General features: G+C 38.2%; 1 protein-coding gene across 1 annotated transcript in view; it reads right to left on the bottom strand.

Annotated features, from left to right (window-relative positions):
- The window catches only part of tspan18b (tetraspanin 18b), a 44,661-nt gene extending 26,320 nt beyond the window's left edge, over positions 1–18,341 (bottom strand). Inside the window, exon 1 of the mRNA XM_024282635.2 lies at positions 17,980–18,341. The gene's annotated coding sequence lies outside the window, so the exon portion shown is untranslated. The remainder of the gene's footprint in view (positions 1–17,979) is intronic.
- Between the last annotated feature and the right edge of the window lie 3,700 nt (positions 18,342–22,041).

The following is a 22,041-nucleotide window of genomic DNA, read 5'->3' as shown; positions in this document are numbered from 1 at the left end:
AAAAAAACAGGACGGGGAGGTGGATCAAACTGGTGAAAATGCAAGAGCGCCCTAAAAGGAATTTGTTCAAAAATATTAAGGGCGCTGCAAGCGAGGTGTCTGGAGAAATCATGCTTGGCTCAACACAAAAAGCACTCAAAGAAATGAGATTTAATCTGCTGAGCTTTGAGCATATTAGTTAGATGTAAATAGTTGGTGCCAGCAGTGAGACAGCCCACTTCCACGCTCTTGCTACACGGGAAATAAAAAGCCCCTTCAGAACAAATAAATCATCAAGAAACTCTGCAAATAATCTGATCTATAAAAAGGCTTTCATGAAACTTCAGCGAGCGAAGGACAATACAGATGTGGGAACCAGGAGGTTAATGGCAACAGGCCACACAGAAACGCTTCTTTTCAGAAAATATTGTGCCTGCAGTCTTGAGCTGTGGGAAAGGGGGTTTATGCAATTACATCACATTGATTTATGGGAGCTGCAGGAAAGATGTGGAGAGGATGGAAACTGAGCGGCTTGGAGAGACTCCAAAATGAAATCCCCGGAGAAACACGGGTCAATAGATTTACACCACAAAAACATGATGGATCCAAGACAATTGTGCGGTCAGAGAACCACGGGCAGGACAGTAAGAGCCGACTTACAAAAATATTTAGCTTAAGATTTGAAATTGTGAATGTGTGAGATAACAAGCGGGGATGAAGTAATTGCTCCACCGGCTCACTTTCTATTGTCACAAGTGAGGGAAGTGATGACAGTTGTCGTGCTTGACGAGATGCTGCTGATGCTGCGCCGCACATTAATTGGGTCAGTGATGAAACTCTGAGCAATGTGCCAAAGAGTGCAATGCTCCTTTGATGGGATGGCAAGTCTCAATGAACCCACAGCCGCTTTAAAGTTATTAATAAGCAGTGTGTTCAGTGCTTTGAGCCTCTGGAACAGCAGCAGGGTGACCACATCTGGGATGTTTGTTGGAAAACATTTTTCGGAGCAAATTTTAGAAAATCACATCTTGCTGTTAACTCTCTAGATGAAAATATTTATCATAAATAATCTAATAGTTTATTTGGGATAATGAAATCCACATAGTGCAGTTATCACTGCAGTGAAATGTGTAATTGCTCCATGTTGTTCACTTTGACGCTTGATGGCATGTGTGACATCACCAACTGAGCTGTTGCCAGGCTACAAAAACACCAAAAGCATTCATGGTGATCACTAATAGTGTAACTACAACTGTTTCTGCAACTCTTTCCATGCATTTGTCAGCTGATTTGTATTTATTTTTATTTGAAAAGTTTTATTCTCACATTTCCCCTTTTTAATTGTTGTTCAGTTCAAGTCAGTTATGTAATTAGGACGACGTGGATTAACAGCAAAGATTTTTCTGAGTCTGAGCTCAGGCCAGATGGACAGAAAGACAGCGGACAATTGTACATTTGGTGTCAGGATATCATCACTGAAAGATTTAGCAAGCATCTGCGATGTTAAAGGGATTGATCATTTTTTTCTTGGATTGGATGATTAAAAAAATGGTGGCAATAAATTTGACTCGGAGGCATTTATTGGCAATTTAGAGATCCATATCCCATCATAAAGATGGCATATTTTCTTGGAGCTTTTGTGGCTATCTTGGCAGCATGATTTATAATAACGCAGCCTGATTTATGGGCTTGCATGTGGTAGAAAATGTGCCTCCAAATGAAAAAGTTGCATCATGAGGGGAAGATTTAGAAAACAACAAAAAGGCTGGACAGAGATTAATCTTTGAAAACACCAAACAAAAAATGTATATTGGATTTTCAATGACTAAAACATCACGAAAAAAATGAAAAAATCATGTTATCTTAAGCAGTAAAAATTGGAGCATAAAATCTCAGGTAGGTTTATTTTTTTGTCCACTAAAGACTAAAAATAATTTTGTTCATTTACTGCATGTTTCTAAAAAGTATTAATATAATCATCGACCCTTTTATTTTGAAAAACTTTCAGATTTGATTTTTTATGAATAATAGGCTTTAATTTTTTAACATTTTTAAGAAAACTAATTAATCTGCGAACATAAAAAAAGCAGTGAAGGTTTGAGAATGATAGTAACAAAAGGGTCTGAACTTTATTTGTGATATTTAATCATCCTGCTGAATCCAAATTTCCCCCCTACTCCTACGGCTTTTCTCTATCCGTTCCAATTCTAGGGGCACTGGGAGGGGTAGGGGTGTCCAAAATAGTTTTTTTAAGGACTAACCCCAACGGTGGAGGGATGCAGAGCACACCGCCGCGAGGGTGAATCACATTTCATCATGTGGGTGTATTCTGATGCGGAGAAGTTTACATTTAAATATAATATAAGGTCCAATCTGAGTTCTTCCCTTCTCTCAACCTTTCTTTCTTCCCCTACATTTATCCCAGAGAGTTATTGAAAAGTAGTATTTTTGACGTCCCTTTTGCTCGATGACGTCCAACAGACACCAGTTGGCTAGCATTAGCATGGAGTTTCCAGCGCTCAACTATACATAATAACACCGCTTTTATAACTTTAAAAAGGTTATGCTACAACACAAAGTCGTTACTTACATTTAAATGTAAACCATTGTACTTTAGAGCGCACACACGTGAAGAAAATTTGCTTCTCCTCCGCGGCAGAGCACGATGCGGAACCCCCTCGCAAAGGAGGAGTCTGTATCCCTCCACTTGAAGAGGAGTATTTCGGACACCATTTGCATTTCATAAGCCCCTTCAAATGTAGGGGAAGGGAGAAGGGAAGAATTTGGATTGGGCCTAAGCAATGACTTTTTGTTTTAAATGACTTTTTAAAGTTATCTAATGTTATATATTCTAGCGCTAGCCGGTCCACGCTAACGTAGTTGACCGCCAAGTGGGATTGACTTCCTAATTTTCCGCTTGGAGGGCTAAATGTAGAGATAGAATTTGGATTTGGCCCTTTTCTCAATTTTCGAATTCTCTACAAACAAAAACAGAATTTGTAAAAATTTGTACAGTTTATTTTGCTCATCTTTGTCTTTAATTCAGAATATGACTAAACAAAAATAACCTTGTACATAGGGATGCAACAATACAGTTTGCTCACGGTTCGATACGTTATGAGCAAGGAAAAATAAACCCTGAAATCCTATTATTTTACATATGATGATTTAATTTGCAAAGAAAAAAAACATAATACAAATTCCGATTTTTTCAAGTGCTCAGTTCTGTGCACTTATTACAGAATCACATTTAAATAGAACTTGTATACTTATAAACATTACAACTCATATGAACTGCAACAATTTAAGCAGTTTTCTTAAGTTTTGACAGATGGATGTCAAACACAATCTAAACTGAACCAATTTAAACCATTTAGACTTACTCGTCCAAATAAATACCAGCAACACAAGAAAAGTGCAGTATTCCTTAGCTGCCAGTCCTTTATTCATGTACCTTTACATTTTTTGCAAAAAGAAAAAAAGTATCTCAGTTATTTTTAGCATTTAGCTAAAACTTTTATTATTTAACTACCGTAGGAGGGACAAGGACGTTTCTGGCAGGGAGGGGGAGAGTGGGCGGGGATTTTTGCAGCAGACACCCTTAAGGCATCTCAGTGGCACTGAATAAACAATATGCGTATCGTGAAAAATGTCATATTGAACGGTTCAGTTTTAGTTTGAATATCGTTGCATCCCTACTTGTACATATTGTGATATAAATCCCATCAGTACAGCATATTTGATTTCTGAACATTAGATTTTCCCAAACAGTTTAAAACTCTAAAAAAAATTAATTTATTATATCATTATTGGTTCATGTTGTAAATTGTCTTTTCTGGGAGAGCAGGAAACGGAATTTCAATTCTTTGTATGTCAGCACATATGAAGGATTGACAATAAAGTTGACTTTGACTTTGACTTGACATATGCATGTTCGGCAAAGTTCACATAGGTTTAGGTTTGGGATTTTGCCCTGAAAAACACAATTCCCATAAAAAGATGATTTTTGGACACGCACAAACTTGGAACGAATGTCTAAAAAACCTACATTGTTTCATATCAACTGTGTTTCTATAAAATAATCAGTTTGATGCAGAAAGCTAACAGCCATCCAGGGACCTTGGAGAACTCCAGCAGCATTTTTATACAACAAAGGTAAAAGCGTTAGTAATTTTCCCAGCATGAGGCAGTAAGTGGTAAAAAATGAACAAAGCAGAGAGAAATTAAAGATCATTTTAGTGTTACAGGCTGAAGAGATGCCTTTAAAAACTCCTTTTTTAACAGCTTCCAAATCTGCATCTGTCTGCAAAGCCTCTTGGAAGAACAACAGACCAACAGTTGAAGCCAAACCCAACAACATAAGTACACACAACTAGTGAGCCAATGCATTTACAGCTCACTGTATAGACGCTGTGATTGCTGTAGCATTGGCACAAGCATGGAAGTTAACCAACGATGTATTTTAAGCCAGGAAAGGGTAGACATCTGTTTCTTATTAAATAAAATTGCAGTTTATTTCCAAAGTGCATGCAGAGATAAGCAAAAGTCAAAGCTGCCAACAACTTTCCCCAGTTTTTCTGGTGCTTCCAGCTAATATCATAGAATGCGTGACACATCATAAGTCTCATCTCGCGCTCGCTAATTAAAACAGTAGTTAGGAAACACATCTGCAGGAGGCAGACGGTTTTCACTAATCTATTGTTAAACAGTTATGAAGCCAGCCTCAACTGCGGCGTAGGTTTTTTAGAAAACACCCACTAAATTATTTTGGCTCCAGCCTTGACGCTGAGAGATTTCATATGGGATCAGTCTTCTGCCAAGCCTTATCGGGAAACATAATCTGCTTCTCTGGAGTGCTCACTCATGGAAAATTGCCTGAGCTGTTTGTTTTGTCCTAAAACATCTCCGAGTGTCACGTTGAGGCCCACCTGTCATCCCAAAACCTTGAACGGTGACAAACGGCCAGCGGGAAGGCCAAAAAACGCCCAATGCACCACTAAAAACTTCATTTTTTACTCTCCCCTGCCTCTTTCTTTACCTATTTGAACTCTTAAATCAAAGTTGGAGCCAATTTCCTTTCAGATGCATGAGGCACCTGCCAAGCCTGTACAATCTCTGACAAAACACATGCAAAAGGAGCTCCCTTGATTCTGAAAGACAGGATTGAAAAACATTTTCTTAACAGCGCCAGACTGATTTAATATACATCAAATGGGTCAAGAGTGGTTAGATTTCTAGAGCAGAATAAGCTCAAGGCTTCAAAGAAAACAGAACAAAGTGTGCAGAGTGGACTACAGAAGAAATAAAGGAATTCAGTTTTATATTTTGCCCATGTTTACATCTAACGCATGAAATCAAAGAAGTTTAACTGTGAAGAAAATGAATCTTTGATTGAGAAAGATGTTCTTTTTTTGCTCTACATTTCTGTAGTTTTTAAAGACTTCCTTAAGGAAGGTAGAGAATCTGCAGAGTGTAGAAAAGTGCAGCATGTTTCCTCATGGGTGGAGCACATCAGCTGACTGTTGGCCCAAAGGACAGAGGCGGTGTTTTAGTGCAGTGACCCATGTTTGCCGTTTCTGCTGCTGGGCTTTTAAAAGTTAAAAATTTTATAAGCCACAATCCAAAAACAAAAAAAGCACAAGTCACAAAAAAAGTGCTCGTCTCTGCTGTTTAATTTTCTTTCTTTCTTTAGTGAGTTGTAACAAATGGCTGCAGCACACCTGCTGGTGAAATACTAATGTTCTTCTCATAAATCAAACTATCCAGAGAGATTAAATAATGACGGCTGAAAACATGTTGGAGCATCTTCCTGAAACCACCAAAGCAGTCTTTATGTAAACTACCTTTGTTGGCACTGGAGTCATTTAAAACTCCCTTTCAGACATGCGTCGCTACACAATAATATGCTGACAACTCAGTGTGCAGCTTTCTAAAGGAATTAATAGGACTTGATCTCCCTGCCAAGATGCCACATTGATTCAATATGGACTTTCAATCTGACACAATTTGAATAAATATCAATTTATCTTTTAAATACCAATTTTAAACTAGTTTATGAACAATATGCATATTGTTAATTAATTTAGGTGAATAAAAGTGAAAATTTAATTAATTAAATTATTTTTTTCACTAATATAAACTAAAAACAAGAATTCACTTCAAAAGAAATATATCCTTGAATACAGTAAACCCAACCCTAAAGAGATTTTGACATATGGGATGCTTAAAACAATCTGACGGCTCACATGAATCAGTTTTTGTTGGAAATGCATTAGAACACCATACATGTTATTGCCGTTTTTAAAAATGATCTGTAAAAAGTTTTTAAATTTGGCTAAATTAAATAGCAGATAATAATTGCTTTGTTTTTTATGTATATACATTGTATCAACCAAGTGTCTAATCTAATATATCATTGAAGACAGAAGTGTAAAATTATAGCTGTGAAACTTTGTGACACAAAAGGTGTATTATCTGCGATACTTTGATTAATGATCTTGAAGCCTAAAACAAAAAAAATATTCAAGTATAAAATTCACTGATCATTAAGCTATGGATACACCTGGCAAATGTATCCGTAGCATTTCAAGTTCTTGAGTATGCTAAACGTGGTGTCTTGAACGCACATTTAGCCCATGGTGTTCACACTGGACAAACAGGGAGGGGCTTCTTCTTTTTCTTTTTCTGCTGTTTCCTATTGCATGAACATCTCCTACAGTTGGAACAAGCTTGGTGTGAAATGTAAAAAAGGTGCAAATCTCACAAATCTTGCTCCAGGCATTTTTTTTTTCACAGTTCTATTCCGATCCCGGCAATTACTAATTTTTCCTCCATGATCAATTTTTAAACAGTGTCACTACCAAATCCGAGTCCCTGATTGGTCAGAGTTCAATCTGGTATAACTTGCAACGTGCATTTAATGACCATGTATTTTGTATGTGGAGCCCAAAAACGGTTGTAGAAATGTGTGTATTTACACATGAATGCACGTTTCGAACATAGCGGGTGGTGTGAACGTAGCTTTAAGCTAACAAGGAGCATGCAAACATGCCTTTGTCAGGAGCTTGCTGTGTGCCTCATATATGAACTTCATTATTTAATTTAGACTACTATAAATTATTCATTTATTTATTTAAGAACATCTTAAAAGATTCATCTACACTTGCGTTTCAGATGCTAAGCTAACAGTAGGATGGTTAGCAACAAACCAGAGTCTTGTTTTGTAAACACGAATTATCATGATCGACGTGATCACAATAACACCAGATTAAATCAATGCACAACATACAGATTGTCCAGTTTTCTCTTATTGGTGCATGATCTATGCTAGAGTCTGCACCCTGTGTGTGTTTGTTTTAGGACTCAGTCATTTCAGTTTAAGGTTTTTCATTCCAGAAGGAGGTACAGCAGCAGAGTCCAGTAAAAAACAGTACTGCCAAAGAATGCAGGTTTCTTCTTTGCCTTGCAGAGTTTGCTTTGGAGTTAATCCTACGTCTCCCTTTGAAGAAATAAGATAACAGTCAGCTGTTGAGCTAAAGCTGTGAGTCTGAATGACCAAACAGACTCCAGCAGGTTTGTATTTCTCCATACCATAACCAGGGTTAGGACTGTATGGGGTTCTATTACCCATAAAACACTTGGAAAATAAATGAGACTCCACATTTAATCAGCAGTCAAACATAACACAACAACAGTTAAATGTAATGTTAATGATTCTATTTTAACACTAATGCAGATGTAGAGGCAGCTCAAAGTGTGTTGAATTGAGTGTTGGCTTACAATGTATTACTCATGTCAAAACTTGAACTTTTCACTTGGATGAAAGTAGAATATATAGTGTCTTGAAACGTGACTTGGACTTCGGTGTCTGAAGTCTCAATTTCAAGAATGTAAACAATATATTTTTTTTCTTCTGCTTACTTTATTGCAATTTTAGCAAACCACTCTTAAAATTAAAACAAACATACTCTTTTGTCTTGCGATGACACAAAAACCACATTTTACTGCACCTCTACTGGTTGTATACTGCGGAGGATCTACATTTTCTACTCTAACGTGGAACGAAACACTCGTGTGCTTCTCTGGCCAAACCTACAACACAATGTCACAAACCACAAAGTATAAAGTCAGTTCTTTAAATTATAAAGTGACTCAGATTCCTACAAACATTTGAAGAAAATGTAAAATTACAGCAAAAATGTAATTATAATGTACTTGTAGAAACTTTCAACTTGTTTATCTCAGGGGTACAATGTCAGGGGAGCCTAGACAGTATCACCTAATTGACTTGGAATCAGATTCATCTCCTCAAGCATGAACATATTTAACCAATGCTTTACAAATGTATGCTCATACGCAGAAAGTATTTAGGATACTTGAAAGCAAACAGCAATAGGTGGTTCTCACAAATGAACAGACACATTAGCAGTACTGCCTCATTACAGGTCTTCAATATTTCTCCTCTAGACATTTTCTGCCCTGAGTTTCTATCTTTTTTTTTTTTTTTTTGGAAAAGAAAACCTAAATTCAGACAAACCAGGAAAAGTGGCGGTGCACTTTGGAGAGTAGTGCACGGAAAAATGGAAAGTTGCACCGGAAACATTACGGCTAATGTCGTAATTGTATTCTTTACTGTTAAGGATTGCATTTTCTGTCTCTGTTTTCTTTTATTTTTGTCCTGTTTTCCTACACAAAAGATCTTTTTCTACCATCTCTGCAGATTTTTTCCTTAATTGTCTGTACCACCTGATTGTGCACGGATCTCCATCCCAGAATTCAAATTTTTCTGCCTCTCCTGTTGGAGTTTTTGAGTCGTTACAGCATTTGATTTGCTTTTTTTTCCGTCATATGCGTCCTTTTACAATCACTTACACTGTAACAAAAATTGGGGGCTTGTCCGGGATTTATTTGGTTTTTGTGACGCACCATGTTTAGATCCCAGTTTTCTTTCCTTTTTTTTTTTTTTTAGATATATGGCATGGGTTTTGCTCATTTATTTGTGGGCCTTCTACAGCTTTTATTGTGAAAGTGTTTATTGATAATAGCTTCTGATTAAGAAGATTTTATTTTGGCTCAGTTTTTGGAAAAAGTGGTTGTTTGTGAGGGGGGCCAGAAGCAGCAGTTATGGTGCTGCACTGGAGCAGCTGAACAACATCAAATTCCATAACTGATCAAAGCAAAGATTGAACAAACAAGTAGTCTTTGTGGAAAAAGAGAAATGAACGGATGGATGGAAAATAATCGGTTTTCTTTTGAAAGAGTGCATATACTTTTCTCGACAGCGTTTTGCAAACTTATAACTTACAACTGCTGCTAAATGGACAATCCTGCTTCACTTCAAAGTCTGCTGAGACTTTTATATGATGAAACTCTGCTCTGCATTATATTATGTGATGCAGACCATCCCAACTCTCACAGCTCTTAAACTCAGATAAAAAAGGCAGGTGACTGCGACCTCCTTCAAACATCATAGTAGTTGGTGGTTGGCTGTAATGGCAGCACACAAACTACACAGATCCTCCACACTTTAGGGGTTCACCATTACATCATTTCTAAAAGCTTTCCTGCTGGGATTGAAACATGCAGTGTGCAGCGAGAAAACGAGGTGCAAGATAAGAGAAAACAGGCTCGTATATCCCCTTTGGGGTAGATAACCATGGAAGATAATGAATCTTAGAATGTAAGGGCAAAAACTTATCTCGCCTCATGCAAGTCAGGGAGACTTCATCCAATCAGGATAGGGTCATGTTACCACAGACGTGGTCTTCCAGTCAACTCCACAACTGCAGCAGCTGACCTGTCCTGACTCCAATCTCCTGGAACGCTTCGCTGTCATGTGATACGGCAGCATTCTGCAGCTCCAGTAAAAGTCTGACAAGATTTCTTGCACACATCGACTGCTAAGACTATAATGGATCAAGTGAAGCTGACACCTCATCGAATGACACAAACCTAATATGACAAGAGAATCTCAGATGACTTTATTGTGTACAGAAAACAGCTGGTCCCAGCGTACCCTGGTGCTGGTTTATAGGCACTAAAGATTTCTAGTTTCTGTTCCTTTAACAAGCTACGGTGAAATAAAAGCAAAAAGATTGTTAGTCAATCTTTCCCCAGGTAGCAGATGTAACCTGCCTCATATTTTTTTCTTCCTTCCAATCAAACTCGGTTCTGTTCTTTAACAGTGAAAAGACTCACAAGAAAGCCACATGTCTTCTAGACCTGAGGTGAGTTTCACCCTGTGGGAGAGACTACAAGTTTACTGCCATCCCACAGGAGCTGTGAGAACCCATGCTGTGGACAAGGTGTGTGGGCTACAAAGGCAATAAAAAGAAAAAAGCAGGAAGCCTTGAGGAAAAAGAAAATGCAGAGCTTTTCTCGTTTTATTTAACCTACAATCATCCTGGCACCACGTCTGAATATTTAACGCAGATAATCAGTATACAGGAAAAAAAGCAAGAATATGAATGAAATTAGCCCAATTACATCTGCTGAGGTTAACAATATGCAGATGTGAGTAGAAATTAGAAAGAAAAACTTCTACTTGGCTTGGAGTGGTTTTTTTTGAGGGACAATTATTCCGTCAAGATGGAAAACTAAACGTTATTTATAGAGTAGTAGTTCTGCGTGTGTCGTATGCATCCAATGAAATTCCAATCTAGATTTTTAATCCTAATCACTGTTTGCTAGAGTCAGTTAACAAATAAAGAAGTGTATTTAGTTAAATAATTATAACAGCTTTAGAAGGAAACTGCTCTCTATTGCCACAACAATGTTCCAACTCTAAATTACACCATAGTTGAGTGACAAGAGCAGGCGCGTTAGTGAAAACTGTGTGTCTCAACCAGGAGTTTTTATAAATCTAAATGATACGGAAAAACTCCTCTTAGCCAACAGTGCTAAAAGCACTTCTATGCAATAAAACAGGGCGCATACCAAATCCACCTGATCATTATTAAAGGCACTCCTGCTCTGGCACCGTGAATCCTCTGAAAACGTGGAATGAAAGAGCAGGAAAAAAATTGCAGCTAATAGAAAGAGCAGAACCTCATAGAGTGAGAGTCTTATTTCTTCTGAAAAATGCCTGAGTCAGGAGACGAGGGAGCCAGCAGGCCCAGTGAGTCACAGGGAGAGGCTGTAAAACCACGCTGGAGCTGAAGAATATACCATCCTCAAAAAGTGTTATCTTTAGTGACTTTATGAATTTGATTCTTATTTGTTTTGTTTATTTCCAAATAGATCACTGAAAATCTTTCAGCTATAATTGCCTAACATAAAGTTTCAAATTCTTTTTATTTCAAGACTATCTAAGGAAGTAGAAAAAACACATTTTATTTTGTAAAGTTTTAAATACAAAACTACTGCATCTGACCAACAACTGTACAATTGAAACTAAACATTAAAGACTCACTTTGATGAAAATTGTTTTTAACGTGTTTTTGTGGCATTTTTCTCATGACTGAGAACATATACAAAGAAAATGAAGCTTAAAATTGCAATTTTTAGTATTACTATATTCAAACTGTCATGAATCGTTGTGCTAAAAAAAAAAAAAAGAAAAAAAATCAATTTGTGATGTAGAAAATATGCTGATTAGGCCACAAGCTCCAACTAGGTTCATGTGTGTCTCTGTTTTTCTCGTCTGAGGTGGCATCTGGTTCAAAACATGACGGCGAGATAGCTCCAATATTGTTCACCATTTTTGTTGCACCACTAATATCATATTGGAGATGTGAGAGGCTGTGAACTAGTGGGAGAGTGTATAAACAAAGAGCTATCAGCATTGGGAAGGGGAAGTGGGGCGGGGTTGTTTCATACTAACTAGAGCTGCCACAAACTATTATTTCAAGAGTCGACTAATTATTATCACCAGTGTAGCTACTCTTAAATGACCATAATTGGCTTTAAATTTGAATTGTTTAAGCTATATGCTAACAAAAATAAAGACAATTAGCATGATAGATTATTAAACCCTTAATAGATCATGAAGATTCTTTCCTTCATTTGTTTCTAGCATTAAAACAAGACTTCAATCAAATGAGGTATCTGAAACAAAGGAACTATTTTTTTTTTTACTAAAAGGTAGTTTTGCTCTCACTGACTCAAATATAACAAAAGTGCATTCCTTGGTGCTGAGTGCTCTCAACTGTGTTCAACTTTACGACACTCTCACTTTATAATTCCAAACTTGCCAATAAACATTAAAGTTAGTATTTCTACATTTCTTGCATAAATACTTGATCTCTTTTGAGAGCTGATGTTCTCTTCAGCAGAGACATTTCACTCTGATGGGGTAGAAGTGGCAGGACACACAGAAAACATTTAGCTAATAAGTTTGCTTTCTGTTTGTGCTGATGTTAGCTTAGCTTAGCTGGATGACAATCCCTCTTCATCGTTATCATAGTCACAACGTGCTTCCTCTTCAGGTGTTCATGCATCACTATAATGCTGTTATGGAACAAAAGTTCTGCCTTGGACACTAATTTTATTTTTTTTTTTTTCCCCACACTTTCAAGCTCCGATGGCGTGTTGTTATGGTAGCCGAGTCCTCCTAGAACTTCCTGTGACATCACTACTTACACGGATTAGTACTGCGGTGTATGTGTGTCAAAAACAATGGCGGATGCGGCGTTAGAAAGCGCACACTTTAATTTTGAGATTTTAAAAAATTAAAATGACTAATTGACAATTGAAATATTCGTTAACTATTTTAATAGTTGACATAGTCGTGACTAATCGACTAGCCCTAATATTAACGATCCCACCCACTACTCAGAGACAAATTTCTGATGATGAACAAATGTTTGAGGAAGGATGAATGAATATTTATTGGGTGGCTTTTATCAGAAAAAAACGAAACATTTATTCTAAAAATATCACAAAAATGATAAATATTTTGCTAAAAAAATAAAGATAATTATCTTTTTAATGCAAATATATGTAACCTTGGTTTAGCTCAGTTTTTCAGCTAAGACAGACATAAGAGTCTGCAAGAATCTGCTTCATGTGTGAGTGAGTAAAAACTGATGTTGAAATCTCTTAGCCAGTTTGGCAGCCAAACTGGCCTCTATTAGGTTTGCTTGTGTGCATCCAACAAATCATGATTTAGAGGACAGCCCGACAATAACTTGATTCACAGAGCTACACACATTTTTCTTCACATTGATCCCACTGTGAGCAACACACAATTATACATTTGTGTTGATGGAGAAGCCATGTGATAAGGAAACCTCATTTATTTTGCCAAAAAAAAATAAAAGAATGCAGTGACTATTGAAGGAGCCAGTGTTAGGGAACAAGCACAAAAAGCAAAGTCACATCCATAAAATAAAGAGCTCCTCCTCCATGCTGTTACTTGATTAGGAATACGGCATCTTACAGTCCAGCGAACCAGAACTGAACTCCAAATGAGTCACTGTGTTGTGAACAAATGCCTCTTCTGCTATACGTTTCCTCTCCAGCATCTGCATGCCTAAACCTCAGCTTCTCTGCTCCACACTTTTTTGGGAAGCAGGTGAATAATCTCCCCAAACGTCAGCTCCGTGTCACACATCTAGACAGCTGGCCAGCCTAAGACCCTCTCTAAGCCTAATACATCTGAGGGATGAAAAGAGCACAAGGTGATGAAGAAAACCTCCTGGCAAAGGCACGGGGATTTACTGAGCGCGCTCACTCTGTAATGACCTCAGCAGCCAGGCTTTAATGGACACCTGAATAAAAAGGCTTATTAGTTTTAAAAACATGACTGAGATGGAAAGATGCCTTGGGGGGAGGATTTGGAGATATATTTGAACATTTGGAGACGGGGTGGAGTGTAACCCCATCTAAGAAACAAACCAAAAGTCTATTGGAGGCCTGCTATCTCCCTCACCCAGCTTGTCGAGTACATACCTTTTACCTCATTACCTGCTCAGCACTGCTATTATGGAGGGAAAGTGGGTGAAGGCAAGATAAGCACAAAGAATTCCTGGGCTGAGCGCAAACAGCCAAACCTGCTTCCTCCAGATAAAAAAAGGAAGAGAAGCCTGTTAGCTTCCTGCTCTTTGTGAACTCTGGAGCTGCGAGCTGCCCCATGATCGGGTCAATCCCTGCTTCCACATCAGGAAAAAGAAGTGCACAAAAGTGTAGAAGTATGTAGTTTTGCATAAATGTACTAACAATTTAATCTCCAGAAGATTTTAATCTAATAAAATGGCCGCTTTAGCACTTATCTGTAAATATAGAGACAAATCAAACTAATTTCCTGCGAAAGGGAACAGCTCCTGCATGGTCACAGAAATAGCACGCCGTCTTTAACTTCATTTTTTTCCATTTCAGGAAATTTCCTTTGAAGTTTAGACTTGTTCCTGATGGGAATAAGACATATCTCCGCTTTTTCTGAGAACCAGTCAGCTGAAAAAAGGGTGTCTGGGAAATTAAAAAAAAAAAAGACAACAACTAAAGAATGCATCAGGGAGGAAAAAAGTTATATTCACCAAAAGTTGAATGACAGTAAGTTAATGCAAAAGATAAGATTGCACAGTGAGTAGGTTTACAGTGGATCTCATTAAAGATGTGCTCACATTACCCACACAACACAATTACACCTTTAAAAAAACAGCAATGAATGTGATCGCTGCACAAATACAGCTGGATAAACACAAGCCTGCAGCCATCTCTCCTCTTTGTTAATAATTTCATGCTTGTCAGATGATTGAACTCATGCTAACAGACTTGTTTTATCACTGGAGATATAAATACCAACAAAGGGGGTGCTTCTTTATGAATAAATTACCAAAAAAATGGTTCATACATATTAAAAAACGTAGAGATCAACCTTTCAAGCATGAAACGGAATTTCTAAAGTAGATTCTGAGTTTCCAAATATTTAATGGGGTTTCTTTAAAAGTATTTCCCGTCTGCCTTCATTTTTTTAATCTGTTTTCTAGTTTGACACTTCTAAACAAATGTTGTCAAACACATCAAAAAGCCACTGATTCATTTATAAAATCACTTTGCTGGTAGCCCTGGATTTAGTCATTCCCACTATGGGGTGCAGGTAGAATATATAATATATATTTTCCTTATATCTATGTGATTTGTCTTTAAAGTTTTGGATGTTCTTCTGACATCTCTCTTCATATTTACCGGGCAAGGGACAGGCACAAGCAGGACACTGCTTTGTTCCCTGTTGAAGCTGCATTTAAGTTTATTTTTTGCAATTTATGAATATTTGTCTATCTGTCCATCCTTAATTATTTCTGCCTTTTATTTTTTATTTTTATTTATTTAGTTAATCGTGGATTTTTGTGGACCATCACATTTGATCGTCCCTGGATCTGTCCTTATTCGCTTGCCTTTTTGCATCAATTGCGTTAAGAGTGCTTGGAAGCTTTTGAAAAATGACAGTTTTTCTTTACCTATGGATCAGATTGTAGTTCACTTGTTGCCACAGCGAATCATCTTTTCACTGATTTGCACTTTTGGTTTGGCAGAGAGATTTTTATGCTAGGTGTTCTTCCCGACACAACCTTGTATTTCATCCGGGCTGGGGACTGGCACAGGGAAACCCAGACTTAGCCATCCTAGTGGCTACAGTGTAAAGGGTCTTACCCATAGACAGTACATAGAGAGAACTGGACTAATCATCCACTCCGCCCTCGCATTCCAAATAGGACGTACCTATTGGTCCCAGAAAGCCAAAATCCCATAAACTTACATTCAAAACTAAACATCCATCACTCAGGCATTATATTTGTCAGAATAACCATTCTTGATCTGGTGTCTCTTCTTCTGGTGTCTTTTCTTTATCACAATTTATTCAAGTTATAAACTAGCCAATCAGGTGCCTCAATTAGAGCACGTGGTGCCCGTTGGCGCCAAACGTATAAGCGTTTGACTGACAGATCCTCAGCTAACATCGTCTGGTCCCAAAATGGCCAAATTGGGCGATATCTGAATCACGAAAAACTGAAGTGACTTAATTTCGTTGGGACCTGAGGTAACATTCTTGTTTTATCCATCTCTATTCATGTCAATGGTTTTTCTCAAAGACCCACACTGGGTTAAGCTCATTACCAATTATTCATTAGATATTCTTGTGAAGCTTTTTATTGTATTTTATTTTATTTGCACTTTAAGCTGATCCTAAAATAATCTGCACTTTATCTTTGTCAACGCACAAACTTCTTCACTCCATCTCCAAATAAAAGTCATTTCTGTACTATTTTAGTTTGAATCCAAGAAACATGGCTGAGACGAGAAGATTCTTTGTGCTCCTGCTGCGATCAGAATAGAACATCCAGTTTTAGACACTAGAACTGCAGCAGGAGAACAAACTTTGAGCAGGGATGCTGCTTTCAGTGGAGAGCAACCAACACCAGGACTGGACTTTCATTGACACAACATTACACACGTGTTACAGCGACACACACCTTTATTGCTTTTAAACCACTGATGAAAAATGCACCTTTCAGAAAGTAAATTATTCTGCCAACTGAAAAGCAAATTTCATTTTCTTGCGTCTCTGGACAACAAAGAGGCTGAACCCATTACAGACAGAGGCGTGTGCATCTCACACATTAAATGAAAGGTCCTCTAGCAATCGAAAAAAGCAATTTTCTCATTGAGCCAATAGATACTCCATTTAGTTCTGGCCTCTCTGCGGACGGCAGCAGAGGCTAATACAGAGCAAAGCAACTGTGGAGTGATGACCCAGCCTGGCTTTCTTCCCCTCCTTCGCCGCTGCTTCTCTGAACCCGTCGATATGGTTACTGCCGTGCACCCCAGGTTGGTTGAGGGGAGCAAGGATGGGGACAAGAAGAAGACAGAATAATAGATGATCTTGAGCGAGGAGGAGAAGGTGTGGGAACTGGAGCTCCGAAACAAGCCAGAGACAATCTGCAGACGTTAGCTGATCATAAAGCGGGAGAGGAGACCAAAGGGTAACCAGAATGATTAATTTCAGACCTCTAATGAGCGATGCTCTGAGAGACCGTGGGGCTACTGAGACAACAGGAGCAACAAAATTCACTTTTCTGCTAGAAATGAGATGATACCTGAACACTCTACTCACTTCAGGTGTGAAAAACAAACACATTAGGAAATGTGCACCTTTTCCCCCAGGTTTCAACTTCACTGAGGGTTTGTATCGCCTGTTGTTGGCATTTGAAAGCATCACCGAGCTAAAAAACTATTTCCCTCTCCTCATGTGAGTCAAGCAGAGAAAGGCTTCAGGCAGAGGTTAGTCATCCGTGTTGGCAGCTGCTCCGAAAGCATCAATACAACTGTTTCTTTTCTGTTTTTTTTTTCTTTCAATGTTCAGGACAAACATGGTGAACAAACACATCTCTGTCACCATGTGGGCAAACTCATTCTTGGTTTCAGGGAAGAAAATAATGAAACTTAACTTCAAACTTTTTTACCCCTTTAAATCTGCACTTTTTTGGGTTGGACTCTTGATGGTTAAGTTAAGCTCTAACAAACACCATGTCCCCATAATGCAATTGTCTGGGGGGGTCTGGCACAGTCACATGCTGAGCGCTTTGTATGGAAGGAGCATGTGACTGCGTCCTCTAAGAATTGACTTTTCATCGTGTCTGCTCCAGTGAAGATCTGACAGGACGGATGAGAGTGAGGGGATTCTGGAAGATGCGTCTGATCCAAAGTGACAGCAGAGTCCTGCCCTGCAGCGAAGGTAGAGCCGCCACAGACCTCCATCTGGTGACATCTCTGCACACACTTTTGGCTGAGCCCCCCCGTGGGAAGCGGGACAGCTTGGACGTCAATCACCTATTCTATTTCATAAAAACAACTTTGACTCCAACAGATTGCACGCGCAACATTACGCGCGCAAGAATTCCTAAAAAGAGCATGTTTTTATAAACTTCTGTTTGAGGATTTAATGCATCAAAATGAATAAAAACATGCGATCTGCACTCTAAACTAACGCGCTCTTTGTGCGCCACCAACAGAGCATTTGTCATCACGTTTAAGTTAGACGCACTTAAATTCTTTTCTTACCTTAAAGCGAAGCTTGGAGTCGAAAGCTCTTCTCTGTGGCGAGCTCTGAAACGTCCCTGAACACTCTTCGATCGAGGACCAGATCAGCTATTTTGGGAGAAATGCGACGACTTCCGATCTCCACGCGTGCGTAAAAACTGGATAAATCCACGGCTCCGAGATCTGCGATCCCAATTGTGGACGGGCGGAACGCAGAGTGGAGAGGAGGCTGGTGAGCAAACAGTTTGGTGAACTCACTGATAGCCGAGCGCATAATCCAGCAGCGCAGCTCCGCTCCAGAGGGTGGAGCATAGACTTCTCCTGATGCGCACGCCTCCTCCTTCTTACCTTCTTCCACTGCAGCTCCTGTGCCAAAACTCACCTTTTAGATTACACTGAAATAAGATCACATCACCTCCACAGTTATAGTTGCTTAGACTCATTTAAACCCCAAAATATTTTAGCTTTTTTGTTTGTGTTTCACATAAAGTTTCATCTGTACATCTAAATCCATCCATCACAGTTTGACAGAGTTTCCATAAGATATTCTGTTTGTCTTTGTCACACAGGGGCGGAATTTTAATTACAAAGGGGGAGGGGGCACAGCCCAAACAGACTGCTAAAAAGAAAAGCTTTTTAGTTCAACCTCCCCCCCAGCTAACATGGAGAAAGAATCTTATTTCAAGGGGTTTGACATTCACAGTTGATGGAAAGATGATGGCGAACAACCAAAAAGCAATCAAAGGCTGATGCTAAACCGTACTGGTGAAAAAGTTCAAATAAAAACACCCTAAAGATGAGAGTGGGGTGGTTGTGTTTGCCCCAGGCAGGGCAAATTCTATCAAAGAAGTGGATTCCCTACATAATCTCAAGACTGGAAGGATGTTTAATCAGAATCTTCCCCAAGGTAATAAAACCTGAGCATCTTTAAAAATAATGCTGCCTAAAGCTGTTTATTTTCAGATTCTTGAACATACTACTTTGAGACAGCAACATGTTTATTTTGTACTAATAAAGGTCAGTTACTAAATATTGTATTAAGAAATGTAAAAAAAAATCAATAAAAATGTTCATTTTGCATACGTTTTCTTAAATCCCTGCTGCAATTGAAGAAATATGTAAAACCATGAACTAAATTCAAACTGACATGCATAAAGTTAAAAGTTAGACTTTGAGTAACACTCTATAATAGGATTCCTTAACAAGCTTTAACACATTAACAAACATTATTAATGTGTTCAGGGTGTTAGCAAGTCAAATATCAGCACAAAAAGCCACATAAGGATCATAATATACTTAGTAAGATTCATTAACATCTTAAATGAGGCCAAATGTCTACAAAGGTCATTTCAAAGAAAAGTTGCATTATCTGCGATCAAGAAAGTGTCAATACTTTCTGCTAAATCTGGTTGCTGCAAATGCTAAAGCACTTAATTGCTGAAGGGATTTGCTGAGAATGCAAAAGCTGTTTGCAAAATGCAAAATTTGCTAAAAGACTATAGTTGGCCTAAATTTCTGAAAAATTGTTGGCAAGTTTGCTTTGAAATCCTCAATACGTGCCAATTTTGCAAAAACATGTAGTGTCTGCTTAAACATGAGCTCAACTCTAAATTAGCTACAAAAAACCTTGGTAGATGTCAAATTAGCCTAAAAAGCTAGCACACTGCTAAAATACTAACTCAACTCCAAAATAGCCTAAAATCCTCAGTAAAATTTATCAAAAACATTAGCAAGTTGCTAAAATATAAGCTAAACTCAAAAGTAGCAAACAAACCTCAGTGGATAACAAATTAGCCAAAAATGTTAGCCTGTTCCTAACTCAAATGTAGCCTAACCACCCTATAGATAACAAATTAGCCAAAAATGTTAGCCTGTTCCTAACTCAAATGTAGCCTAACCACATTATAGATAGCAAATTAGCCAAAAAAAAAGAAAAAACGTTAATATGTTGCTAAAATATTAAGATTAGCATTTAAAAAACTGCAGTAGATGCCAAATTACCAAAATGAGCTAGCATGATGCTAATATAACAGCTCATTGCCAAATTGTTTAAAATTACTGTAAACAATGGCCCCAAAGAGAACAAAGTTTTTTAGAAATTTGAAACATTTCTCATTTCTGTCCTATGGAGCATAGTTTGCTCAATATTTCAAAAATTATAAAGTTTATAAATACCAAAAATACAAGCAGTAATGTCCTGAACAAGCTAAATGTTTTGATACCAACGGAATTCGCAGAAAGTGTGATTGAGTTTTTACATGCCAAAAAACGTACAGAAAGGAGCAGGAGGATCACTGTCGTGTGAATAAACTGCTTTCAAGCTTAACAAATGTTTTAACTATCCTTGTCAACATCATATGGATTGTTTTGCAGCACATAATCTAAAGTGTTACTGACTTTTGTGTTAAAAAATGGTGGAGTTCTGAACACATATGCTGCCATCCCTGTAAAAACCGGCGGCGTTGTGTTTAAAGTGGTCCTGGGTTGTTTTGAAAAGGTAAATGAAGCTGAGGAATGTTCCAGAGAGCTGTGAGGTAACATTACCCAGAATCATCTATTAGGCGCCCGCATGGGTCTGAAGTCTGGAGGTATTGTGTTGTTTGTTGATGCCGTTTAAATGTTGAATCAGAGCCAACTGCAGAGTTAGTATGAATAAAATATTTTGAAAAAAATAAAAATCAGTTTGCTTTCACATTAGGCTGTTTGGTCCACTGCAGAGGTTGTTTACTTGGACGGTGTGCTCAGTTTTACATATTTGAAAGCTTCTTAAACTCTGCAAACAGAATATTCAACACAACTAGGAGCAGAAATAAATCAAGTTTGGACAATTGTGGAGTAGTTTATCTTTGTGAACAGGACCAGCTGGTTTTCTTATCGATGCTTTTATTGTCTTTTGTAACTGTGAGCTTGTTTACCTGTCTGTCTGATTTCTTGAGTTATCAAGTTTTTCGGGTGACTATGTAACGAATTCTGGCCTCCACAATAAAAGACGTGTCTGTGATAATAAGAAATCATGCTGATTTCCCTACCAAAAGGATGATTTCCATCCAATTTAGTTTTACATCAGACATGTAGCCAAAAGCAATACATGAAGGAATGTAATCAATCCATGAAACCAGGATAGAGTGGCACATCCAAACCAACTTCTGCTTCATCTTGCGGAGCGCAGCCATGTGTTGTTCATTTTCTAGACATATTAGTTCCCACCATACTGAATCATATGCTGCGAGTGTTAACACCATTAAAAATAAAAAGAAGGTGTGAATGTTTTAGCTTTCACAACCTATTTCATAACTGTGTCCATTGACCTTTAGTGGTATGAAACTACACAGAGCTGCAACTAACATCTAGGATCTTAATCTCAGTTGCACATAAAATCCGACTCTGATCATCTTTTGATCTAGTCTGTTCCCAGTGGTCTTTTAATTATGATTATGCTATTTTTAGCCTAAACACAAAACAAACACAAAAAGAATTGTTTTCCAGGACATTGTTTTTACAGAGCAGCAAGAGTTTATTAGAAACTTACATCTGAGTTGTGGGCAGAACTGTAGGGCAGAGTAACCCCGCCCCATTTCCCATCAGCCATCTGTTAACACACTCACCCCCTCACACTACAGCCCCTCACAACCCTCCACCTAACATCACCGATACCACAAAAATCTGAGCAGTATTGGAGCTAACCAGCCGAACAGTTTGGATCCAGATTCCAGCTCAATCGAGGAAAACAAAGACGTACATGGATCTACGTGGATTTTACGTCAAAGCTACAAACGTTTTCCAACAACATTTCACAATAATTTGAATAAAGAAAAACTCAGAAATGAGAAAAAAGCCACAAAACATGTTAAAGACACACAAAAGCATGATTTCTCTTGGAGTGGATCAAATGTGTCAAATGTGTCTTTTCCCATCTTAAAAGCAATGTAACTATTCTATTCACCTAACATCTATTCATCGAACTGGACAGCCACATAGCTCTGAATATCGGCTCCGCTCCTCACTATTGAGAAATTGAACTCACACCATCCCTTGTGGTTATAAACCTCGATTTGTACCGGTGTTTTCTCGTGTGTTCTGTCT

This window comes from Oryzias melastigma, linkage group LG6 (genome assembly GCF_002922805.2).
Source record: "Oryzias melastigma strain HK-1 linkage group LG6, ASM292280v2, whole genome shotgun sequence".
Classification (NCBI taxonomy): domain Eukaryota; kingdom Metazoa; phylum Chordata; class Actinopteri; order Beloniformes; family Adrianichthyidae; genus Oryzias; species Oryzias melastigma.
The sequence above is the reverse complement of the archived record's forward strand: the minus strand, read 5'-3'. Positions and strand labels throughout refer to the sequence as shown.